General features: G+C 36.7%; 1 protein-coding gene across 1 annotated transcript in view; it reads left to right on the forward strand.

The window, feature by feature from the left end:
- Nucleotides 1-11461, forward strand: part of frmpd4 (FERM and PDZ domain containing 4) — a 40300-nt gene that overhangs the window by 2251 nt on the left and 26588 nt on the right. The gene's annotated exons all lie outside the window — the stretch shown is intronic.

The raw sequence follows: 11461 nt of genomic DNA on the forward strand, positions 1-11461 counted from the left end.
AGTTTATTCTTTAAGTTTTTTTTTTATTTAAACCATTGAGGTATTTCACAATTTATTTAATAAAAATCAGACGTGCTTATCCAAGTACAATTATCTTTGTCCAAAAGAGGGTCCTTCAAAATCGCATCACAGCCCCAAACGGTTGCGCCAGCACAGATTTAATGTCAGTAAAATGTTAAGCTGTTTACATTTTTAGAGCCATTTCTTAATGTAATGCTCTATTGCCTGACATATAGTAGGTTTTACAAAATGAGCTCTTTCATTTTCAATGAATGACATTTTTATAGACTTTTTTTAAAATTACTAATGTCAAAATTAGCCTTTGTTCCATTTGGAGCAACAATTTCATGACACATTACTTTGCTGTTTGGCTTCATCACCCTCGTATCGTCTCTTCTTCCTCATTTTGAGGTTTTTTTAAGTTTTAGTAGATTAGTAGAGTGTTTTTCTTTTAATTTGATTACTTAAAAATACATTTTAGTGGATGTACAAATTGCAGACAATTGCTGAAACATCTTTTTGGTTTTTAAGTTGTTTTGACTCATGGAATTTCATTAATTATTCTCCTAGTTTTTTTTTTACCATTCTGAAGTCTACTTCCAAGCATGTTTAAGTCTCTTTTTTATGACTTAAAGCGTAAAGGTGTTGAACAGGCAACAGCATTACAAAAACTTGACCAAACTTTAATTATGAGATTTTTAATTTTTTAAAAACAGTTTGAAGTTTACCAAAAGAACAAAATCAAACAGTTCTAGTTTGGTCTCATTTATCACTATGATTTTGCTCAACAAATCCTGTGTTTTTTTCAAATGCAGCTTTAGAAACTGAACTTGGAGAATAAAATACTATTTTCTCCAAGTTGATCAAAGCAAACTCCCATTTTAATATTTAGCTCCTGGGTGTTCTGTATTTTTCTTACAATGAAGCTGTGGACAGAGGATTTGAAAATAAATGAAAATCTCTTAAAGTGGATTCTACTTTTAATTTTTACTGAAGAACCTTTAAAATTCCAGCTAACGGAGAAAACTTTTTTCTTTTTTTTTATAAGTTCATTGTTCATGACTAACATTTTCTAGCTTTAAATCATTGTGATGACAAGATCACGCTCATTTTTCCGAATGTCTCAAAACTTCAGCTGAACGTCTGTATCAAATCGTTGTTCCGAGTTATGATCAAATCGAGGAGGTTTTGTGACAATTTAATTTCACGTTTAGTCACGTCACCAGCTGTTCCAAACTGCTTCTGATTTTTTCATGCACTGTATAGTTAAAATTCAATAAAAACCAAAGATTGTTGATTTGAAATGCAATACTTAATTTTACAAAATTATTTGCAGCTGGGGATTTCTTTTGTAATATTTTTTTAATCAACTTTTGTCTTATATCTGCTTGGTTGCTGATGATCACTGGAGACTGGCAGCTTTTCCAAACAATTATTTGTGAAGTCTTGCTTAATAATTGGTTGATAAGATCCAATGTTTCTGCATACCCACAGGAATACAGTTAGAATAAAATGTTCTTTCATACAAAACTTACTATAAAACTAACCTATAATGTCAAAAGACCCCAAAAACATTAAAAATCCCAGTTTATTATGTTCAGCATTTGGAAAAAATAAAAGTAGCCACTAGACTATGGTCACAAATGGCAAAATACCACCGTGCGATGACCTAAGCGCAAGTTTTTCATCAAATTTGGATTTTAAGAAAACCGACTTTTTTGACATTGGTTTGTGGTCACCAGGTACATTGTGAGGTCAGATGAGTGACAGGAAGGAATGAAGATAAAACAGACACACCCTGATTTGTGCGTGCATAATTCTTGATTTTAAACTCAAACAACACATTTTGTGCACAAGTACACAAATTACAAAATAAAATAAAAAAATACAATTGTCACACGCACAACTTAAAATTACAACAGCTTGAAACCACACACACACATTTAAAAATTACTCATGAATTGCTTGCTATGCACACACAAAACCATATTTACACACAAATCTGATGTGAAACTCTTTTCATATCTCCAAGATTTGCCCGTAAGTGATGCGTTTAAATGCTGCTAAAATGCTGGGTCATCAGAGTTTTCTTATCAGCCACTTTGAATTTAGATTGTGAATATTATCTGGTGAAACTTGACACTTTTCCACTTTCTTAAACAGACATACTTGATGATTAATATATTAAAAAAAATAAAAGTATAAATATGCATTTTTCACAGTATTACTCTGAGGTGTTTGACGTCTTCCACAAGATCGAATCTTGTTTTAAACAATTGTTCCAAATGATTCAATCACCCAATTGTTACACTTCTACCATCACCACAGGAACCAGAGATTTGTGGCTCACAAAACGCACAAGACCAGGCTTGCAGGCATAAACTCAAACATTTAATAAGTAAAATAAAAAATGACACGACAAAATCAAGGGAGCAACAAAGCAGATAAAAACAGAAAAAACAGCGACTTAAATCCACTGAGGGTCATTAACACTAATCAAGACAGCTGTGGATAATTAGCAATCTAAACCTGGTGAGTGAAAGGAAACTAGCTGACAAAACATGATCAAAACCAGGACCACGAACTGAATTTTGAACACTTTTCTTTCTTCTTCTCAACTTTTGGTCATTTTCTTTTAAACAGTCACATAATTGTGTGTTTTATGCTGCTGAGGAGTTGTGGCAGCCCTCAAACATTAATAAAAACTACATTCTGATTATATAAATTATAAAAATCATAATTCCAGAGCATATATAGTGGTCCCAGTACTTCATAGTGATTCAATTCACACATAAATGTATTTTAGGATCCTCTCATATTTTGTTAAATTGCAGTTTATATAGTTTTATTTAACTTTTAAATTTGCATAATATTTGATTTTTATGGTTTAAATTTTAAAATATGAAACAGTTAAGCCTAATATCTTATCTTGATAAATATTAGGTCAAAATTAAATTCAACAAAAAGAGAAAAAGAAACTTACAAGTTAATTTAAGCCAAATACAAAAAAAAAAAAAACAAGCTTGCGCGTGTTGCTCAACCACACTGTTTAGCATCAGTCAGTGGAAAATAATTGCATGTCTGCTCCACAGTTGCTCAGAAAATTTGTATCTAACTAGACATTAACAAGACTGCATGTTTACTGTGTGCACAAATGTGGTTTAACAATAACAGAGAAGTGGGGAGCGTGTATGCAACACTTCCTGCAAGCTCACAGTTTCATGGCACACTACTATATTTTCGTACGTTCATTTGCAAAAAAACATGTGATTCCATGTTGCCACACTAAATGTGAATTACACGTTTAATATTTTCTTATTTATTTATAATTGCATTTATCGGTGCAGAACAGAAAACTGAACTAAAATTTAATTTAAACTGAATTTACAGTCATTATTTAAGACGTTTATTTCTAGTTAAGCTCATGAGGTTTTACAATTGGAAGAATAATACTAGGATAGAAATACCACTTTAAGTTTGTGTGGGGAAACTAAATTTTTCTTAAATGGTTGTGTGACTCCTTCAGAGTCTGTGACACCTCAGATCAATGACCGCTTTAGCTCTCCTATTGCAGACTCCATTGTCTGATCCAGTCCCGCTTGCACACTTGGTTCTGTGACATGCATCGTCTGCCATGTAGAAGCAGGGAGCAGCTCTAAGTACTGTTCGCTTTCATGCATTCAGCGGGGGTTCTCAACGGTGTGTCAGCAGCAGCACTAAGGTGAGAATGGAAGTTAACTTTACATAACCGCGCAATTCACAGGAGTTTATGGATATTTAGTTACAAGGTTTGCAGATGGTTTGGATGAAATATGTTAAATAAACAAGACTTTTTTTTTTTTAATAATTTAAAGACCCATTTAGGTTAAATTGTGTTTTTAACATGTTCTTGTGGTATGTTTCTGATAGTTATAAAAAAGAAAATTAAGTTTAAAAATACACTTCTGAGAATTTCTTTATTCAAATCATTGTGCAGCAGAAGCAGATGCAAAAATGTTGTTGGAAAAAGTTTGTAGGTGCAAAGTAGAAAGCCACAAGCTCTCTTTTCAGCTCCATTCTGATGCATCCACTTGCAGACAAATAGATCCATGTGCGACCTCAGAGCGGGCATCTGGCTTAAATATGGCTGGATAGCTCTGATATTTCTAGATGTTTTTGTTGCGCTAGTAATGTTGGGCTTGTTAGTGTGAGGGGCTGTAAGTTAGCAGGAGAGCGCCCACAACTTAAAATCCCCCTATGACAATTTTTTTTTTATTTAAAAAAGATTTTCCCAGTAGTGTTTTAATTATGATGATAAAGCTTTTTACCACAATCCCACAACCTAAATGTCCTAAAAAGTCGTTTTTCATGTTGATCTGAAGCCTCTGTTTCCAAAATCTCCTCTGAGGGGGCGTGGCTTTTGGAGCTGAGCTGAGCAGAGCAGCTCGGCCCCCGATCCCCCCAGTCTGATTATGATAGCTCTGTGTCTCGGTAATCTTCACCGCTGCTACATAAAAATGTCAATCAATATCGGTAATGTCCATTCGTATGGTTCTGAACCGTATGTCAGCTCAGACGAGGAAGTGAAGAGCTTCATTGTATGAAATTCACACAGTGACGGCTGATTTGACCAAAGAAATGTGAACGGCAGCTCATTTGACTGCAGTCAATGAAGATACCATCTTCTCTTCTCCAGAATCTGAACTAGACACTAGGAACAGATGAGGGTTTAGTGCATGTGCAACAGAGCTGTTGATAGAAAGAAGATCATTCATTCAAACAGAGTCTGTCCAAGACAGTTTGATTGACAGTGATTTAAAAGGACAAATACTCATAAATGCAAAAACAAATTGATTTCGTATTACATTTGTTCTCTTTCATAAGAAAAATGCCACACATACATGTTAATAACTCGAAAAACAGGATTTTCATCGGAGGGGGACTTTAAGGCAATTTTTTATTGATTTCTAATAAACTTCTCTCACTCAAATGTTTTTTTTTCTTCAGCTAAAAATGGCATAAATATAATAACTGGGAACCCTTCTACAATAAATCAAAAGCTGTGGAACTTTAAAAAATATTAGCTTATAACTGTAAGAAGTAATTCTAAATACTGGGGATTTAATTTGTTGCTTTCAGCATTTGCTGCAAACTTTCTTAACCCTTTAGCTCGCAATAAAAAAAGAAAAATCAATTTTTTAATCCATTGTTCAGAATGTTTTGGCAGCACACTTGTTTTTGCACAGGAAATCGCTTGTCTGGACAGAAATTGATTAGCCTAAATGTTCATCAGAGTACACGCAGACCAACAGATCTGTCATACTTAGCTGCTGAAATCAGAGGCTTTCAGGGAGAAGCAGATCAGAAACGGCTCTGGGTCAGAAACGTGAGCCAGCTGGCTGGTGGATGAGGTCACAGGCATTAATCTTATTCTGTCCTTTAGAGCTTTTAGCATAAAAGCAGTGAGTAGCACAAAAGGGTGCAGGAGACCCTGGGTCTCGTTGGTAGCCTTCAGGCTCGGTTCATCACTACATTTGCTTATTATTTTACATAGTAAAATATGCTGCAGAACCAGTCGGGAGGAAGTGCACTTTAATAATGACATGGACTGAAAAACACACATCTCCTGCTTCAGATTTGCATCCTTTGAATTTCATTTTGCAATTCATTATTAATCAAAAAGGATACATTTCTTCCACTGAGGTAATGAGAAACTCTGTCCATGCAATCAGATTTAATTTTCTAATTTGATGCAGATTTACTTTGTTTTTACTCAGTGAAGTTACCAAAAAACTCTATGTTCTAAACGTTTAGCCTTTTTTTAAAAACAATATGCAATGTAAATATGGACAGAACAGGATAATAAGGCTCCCTAGCTAACCGTAAAACAGCAGGAGAATCATTGTGGGTGGGCTGCTTCCCAGATGCTGTTTTATTTCCACCCAGAATAGATAAACTAACCAAAAAAAAACCTTTATATAGAGAGAGGCAACAGAGAGCTGCTCAGGATAGCATGGTTGCCCATGGCAACAATATCAGTGCTTACAAAGACAAACACAGAAATACAATATGTGGTTGAAATAATGGGGAAAGCAGAGTCTCTAATTTGGACGGGAATGTTGCCGTGCAGAAGATTTCAGATTTTCTGACGTTTTTCAGGGAAATGTGATCATCCCTCCGTCGAATCTGGTTGGGTTGATGCCAAATGAAAAGAAAAAACTGTTTTTCTTATGATCTTAAAGTGGAAACGCTTTACGTGAGAGCATTCACAAAGCAGACGGATTTTCCAGAACCACATGTGCAGACTTCACACTTGCACGAAGACATTTAAAGACCCACTCGAATAAAAATCATGTTTTTAACATGGTATTGTAGCATTTTTCTCATGATGGAGGAGATATATAAAATAATCTAAGATTAAAATTGCATTTCTGGGTATTTCTTTATTCAAATGGATCAGGAGCAGAGGAAAAGAGTTTAAAAACGCCCAAGTTTGTGCAACTGCTATGAGCGGCCCAAAGTCTCCCTTCTCCGCTTTGATGCATCCACTTATACACAAATACATCCATTAAGGTCTTCATTTTCCTCCTTTGACATCTCAAAACTGTGCAGATAAATTACGTATATGACTGTAAATTGTATTAAGATCATTCAGATTGCACAAAGAATAAAAAAGTTATGGCATTTTAAGTGATCACAAGTATTAATTTTATTCCTGAATAAACACTAAAACAGAACATTGTTGTGACCAGAAACGAAGATTAAGTGTTAAAAGTGTCTTAACATTCTCATTACTTTTCCAATCCATAAAAGGAGGGCATCATTGCAAAGCTAGTCAAAAAAACTACAAGAATTAAAACACAAATTTGGTATTAAATCATTCATTTCCACATGCTTGTAGACATCGTGCAGCCAATCAGTTTGCTAAATTCGATCACGTGACCTCATGTTCCAGCGTTTAATTCTTGGACACAGAGGCTTGCGAACAAAAAGAAAAGTACCTGCTAATTGTTATTTTCTCATGAAATTTGCTGGAGATGGAGAATACAACAACAGTAATCGACAAGTAGAAAAATTCGACAACAACTAACTTGTCTTAAAAAACGAGTGATTTTGCGAACCGCAATTTTTGTCTGGGAAATGTCCTTGCTTGTACTGCACAGAATGAAAAAAAATCCAGAAGCAGGTTAAATACAAAATTGTGGACTATAATATCACTAGATATGCCTTTATACTATGCACCGATCTAGTTACGCTCATTGTAAGTAGGAAAAAACGCTGCAGCCTTGCGCACAGGCGGTACCTACTCTACACATTCCCCCGTGCCTAGCTGGATAGCTCCGATATTGCTTGCTGTTTATTTGGCTACGCTAATGTTAGCGTAGCTTGTGAGGTGCTATAAGCTAGCAGAGAGAGTGTAAACAAAGGGTTGATGGGAACTTAGCTGAGGCTAACTTAGTCCCACACACAAGTAAGAGGCAAATACATTTCTAAAGAGCTCCTTTAACTATACAAAAAATATGTTTGAGTTTGGCTCAAAACTGTATATTTAGAATTAAAAGATGACTGGGAACTGTTTTATTTGTATAGTTGGAGTGGCACTTTAAAGGCTCAACTGTTGTAATGTGCTCCCCAGTTGACCCGAGGCTCACGGCCCTGATGAAAGTCCAGTAGGGAGAAGATGCTGCCTGAACACAATGTAGTGTCTGGATGGCTTTAACATGTCTCCATACTCTGTTTGTCTGGAAATGGGGTCAACTGCGTTTTTAGTTTTTTTGAGGATTTAAGAAAATAAATATGACTTTTCTTAGTAAAATTTAATTTGATGACAGAATAGTTTGTGGATAAAATATTCTGCCTATAAATAAAATCCTCATAGCAAAGGATTCAAAGGAAGCATCTAGTATTGTTTTTTTGACCTGAGGAGATGCTGTCAATTTCTATAGAGCGAGCTGGGAATGCAGTGAGAACCTAAAAGCAAATGCAGAGCCTGGACCTCTGGCGATCGACACATAAAGTCACATGAACTGTACAGCCACTCTCTGAAGGGAGTCACTGATGCAAAACACTTGTCAAAGGAAATCATGTTGTAAGTATATCATAAAAAAAAATAAAAAAAATATATCTTGGGTCCTCCATGTGTAATGGCAGACATGGGGTGTGGGAGTGTGGCTTTGTATGGCCAACCCTGGTGGAGATTGTCACTGTAAATTATTCAAGCTAACTAGAGTGTCTGTGCTGGAATGGACTCTTGTTAGTCATGGCCTTGTCTATGATGCTCAGCCTTTGCAACTTGCATGTACTCATAGAAATAAAATAAAGATGTTTAGGTGAGAATCACATTCACAAACAATATGCCATAACTTGTATATTTGTTCATCTTTAACACCTTTGTATGATTGATTTGTTTGAGAAAAACCATAAATATCTGAGAATTTGATGTTTTTTCAGCTTTTTTTTTTAAAGTTTGTGACTCTTAGTGGATGTACAAATTGCAGATAATTACTTATACATCTTATTGGTTTGTAATTTGCGTCTTCCACTTCTTCTAATTGTCGTACTCTGACTCTTGGATAACCTGTTCATGAATTGTGCAGCATTGCTTACCTACTTGGCACTTGATTACTTAGTCCGATGCGACTCTGCGGGGCATTACTTATTGATGCTGGATGAGGACTATCAGTTTCACTGTCCACCAGCGAGTGAACTCCTTCTGTCAAACTGGAGCGCTAAGAGTCAGGAGCACGATGCACCTCCCATCTGCAGACAAAAGAAATCAAAGATCACAGTGTCCATGATTGTGTCGCTAATGTGTTGGGGACACTAAAGCTGGGAGACAATGGAGTTTCTGCAACAGTTTGGCCAATCAGAAATACATTTCTCAGGCGCTACATCCGATTCTGTAAGTATCAATTTGAAGTTGTTTGAATAATGTCAAAGCTAAATTTAGCAAATTTGGCCTAATTGTCATAACAATAGTACGTAGTACTTTAATTTCTTGACTGAATGTGTGACATGCTTGCACTGACACGACTGTCGGTTCGGTGTTCCGGGAGGCTGGTGACTCCAACTCTGTCCGACGGCATCGTTTGGGCTTTTCTAAATATACATCATCAAAGCCCAGACACATTTAATGCACTGTAGGTCAAATAAATCTATATCAGAGTGGAAACACTCACATCCCCCAAACAAACTATCACTCTAGAAAGAAAATTTGCTCAATTTAGAAATTTAGAGACCTCAAAAATGTTTCACTAGAGAGTATATTGAATTAATGATGATTTAATCTAGCTAAAATATATTTTTTATTAGAGTAAATAGCTCAGTTTTTTACAGAACATGTCTGTGTGTATGGATATGCATGGATAACTGTGTTTTTCCCATGTGAAGGACACATAAACCCATGCACACACACTGAGACTCGTGTGTTTGCACACAGGCGTGCAGTTTTTGTCACAGCTACAGTAACTGGAAGAACATTTTGAGGGAAAGAAAGAGGGGCTTTGAATAATGAATGCAAAGAGCCCCGTTACACAGCAGACAAGCCTTTGAAGTGACATGACTTACTGCCACGGCTTTCATAGCATCACCAGTGGGCAGACGGAAAGACAATGATAAAGAGAACAAACGGAGGTTGAGCAGGCGAAAACGAAAGAAAAAAAAAATGCTTTGACCAATCACGGTTTTTCTCTGCTCGCCGCCAACTTGTGGCACCGTGAATGCACAACACTGTTGCTGATGGTGGAAGGAGAGAATGAGATGTTGTCCTTCTCCGACAATGTCAAATAAAGCTTAAGGAAGCATGTTGGTATTGATAAACCTATTCCAGTTTATTAGAAGAATGTCGCTGGGCTTCTTTAATGTGCTGACATAGAGAAGTAAACCAATTTCATGCCTCTCAAAGCGTGAGACTGAGGCACAGCAACTCAGCCTGTGTGGCTAGATTATGTAATTAATTTGATTTGAAATCAGTGACTGAACTGTGCTAATGGAACATTGTTTATCACGCTGGAGTTTTTACAATCTCATATCGCTTGACCTGAATAGTCCTTTTGTTCAAATTTAATTATAAAGATCTGAAGATGTTCTTGATGAATATTATTTTGCTCTTGAGCTGGAACCACTTTTAAAGTCCCACATGGATCATATTTTTGATCTAAGGTGAAATCCTTCTCAGTGGCCTTTTGATTCCGATTAAATCAAAAACCCAATGTTGTTTTCTAGGACATAATTTCTGCAGACTGGCGGGAGTTCAATTGAAAATTGCCTCTGAGTTGTGGCACCTGTTGGTACCCTCATTTCCCATCATCCCTTTATTTGCATGCTCTCCTGCTAGCTTAGAACATCAAATACTATAAAGTGTTGTAACAAAAATGGCGAGCAATATTGGAGCTACCCATCCGTACAGTTTTGGGCCAGATGGCAGTTCAGAAGAGGAAAACAAAGACATCTACGCATTCTCACTCCCATCTTGTCATATGGACGTATGGTTCGGGCCTCCTCCACGTCACTTTTTAATGTTTTGGTATCACGTGCTCGCTGTTCCCATTAAATCAGGGGTCCCCAACCTCCGGGCAGTACTGATGTGAGGGCTGTTTGGTACCGGGCCAAAGACAAGGAAAAATGCATACACTAATCAGGGATCCCCAACCCTTGGAACAGGGACCGGTACCGGAAATGTGACGCAGACCGATACCCTAACCTGGCACCGGCACCGTAACCCAGTGCCAGCTTCGTGGACACTACTGCGTCTTGTACAGCAAGATGATGTGGTGGTCTGTGTTAAACGAGGGAAGGGGGAAGGTGAAGGTTGGGTTTTTTCTCTATAGGTTGTTTGTTTTGTGCTTCAGGTTGTGCAAGGTACAAGAAGCACTTAGAATAAATAAAATTGGATTTGGTTTGATTTGATTGTTGGGGATCTGTGATGCTATGTGAATAGCCAGCATGTCAAAAAACGATGAGTTGGAGACACCAAAAATATCAAAAAGTGACGTGGAGGAGACCCAACCATACGTCTATATCTGACGAGTTGCAGTGAGATTGTGCAGAAGACGTACAAGGATCTATTTGTCTGCATGTGGCTTCATTAAAATTGAAGCGGAGCAGATTTTTCCCAACTATATTTTTGTATGCTCCTCATTCTCAATTATTTGAGTAAAGAAATGCTCAGAAATGTAATTTTAAGCTTAATTTTCCTCATATATATCCTCCATCACCAAGAAAAGCCACAAGAAAATGTTAAAAACACGATTTTCATTGGAGTGGGTTTTCTGAGTATTTAAATTGTGTTGGATCAGAAGCAGATGAAAATCCGGAGTTTGAAAAGGTTTGGGTTGGGTGAGTTAAGGTCTCCTTTCTATGTGACGATTCTAAAGGATCCACTTGCAGTCATTAGCGTCTTCCTTTTCTTTATCTGAGCTGCCACCTGGATCCATCCATCCTCATAACACCGATATTGCTTGCCATTTTTTTTTTTTTTTGC

Source organism: Oryzias melastigma, linkage group LG21 (assembly GCF_002922805.2).
Source record: "Oryzias melastigma strain HK-1 linkage group LG21, ASM292280v2, whole genome shotgun sequence".
NCBI classification, from domain to species: Eukaryota; Metazoa; Chordata; class Actinopteri; order Beloniformes; family Adrianichthyidae; genus Oryzias; species Oryzias melastigma.